The following is a 479-nucleotide window of genomic DNA, read 5'->3' as shown; positions in this document are numbered from 1 at the left end:
CGTAAATGAATTCTCTATAATCAGAGCACCTTCTTCACAGACGGGGAATAAAAGTTTACATGGTGACGTCATCGTAGACAGATTAGGCACGGTTCATACATGGGTAGCCGCGGGTATCGTAGGTAGGATTCATGTTTTGTTGGTACGATATTCAATTTTCACACGTGCTTCTTGCATGCTTCCATATATTGTTTACTTTTTATTGACACTCCAAACAGTAATATAAATAATCGGTTTTTCAATAAAAACATTCAATTTCACAAGAAAGAACATATGCATTGACCAAAATGTGCCAAAAACTTGTAAATTTGTTTTGAACAAAAAATATTTTTGCCTTCATTTCGCATTTCCTGTTTGTGTCACTTGTCAAAATACAACACACAAATCTCGTCTTAACAGGACATCGACTCAACCAATACATTATCTATGTTTACTTAATGTAAATTACAACTGTATTCTATCCCACAAACCAAACTTAC

The sequence above is a fragment of the Mizuhopecten yessoensis genome, unplaced genomic scaffold (genome assembly GCF_002113885.1).
Source record: "Mizuhopecten yessoensis strain PY_sf001 unplaced genomic scaffold, ASM211388v2 scaffold9737, whole genome shotgun sequence".
In the NCBI taxonomy this organism is placed as follows: domain Eukaryota; kingdom Metazoa; phylum Mollusca; class Bivalvia; order Pectinida; family Pectinidae; genus Mizuhopecten; species Mizuhopecten yessoensis.
The sequence above is the reverse complement of the archived record's forward strand: the minus strand, read 5'-3'. Positions refer to the sequence as shown.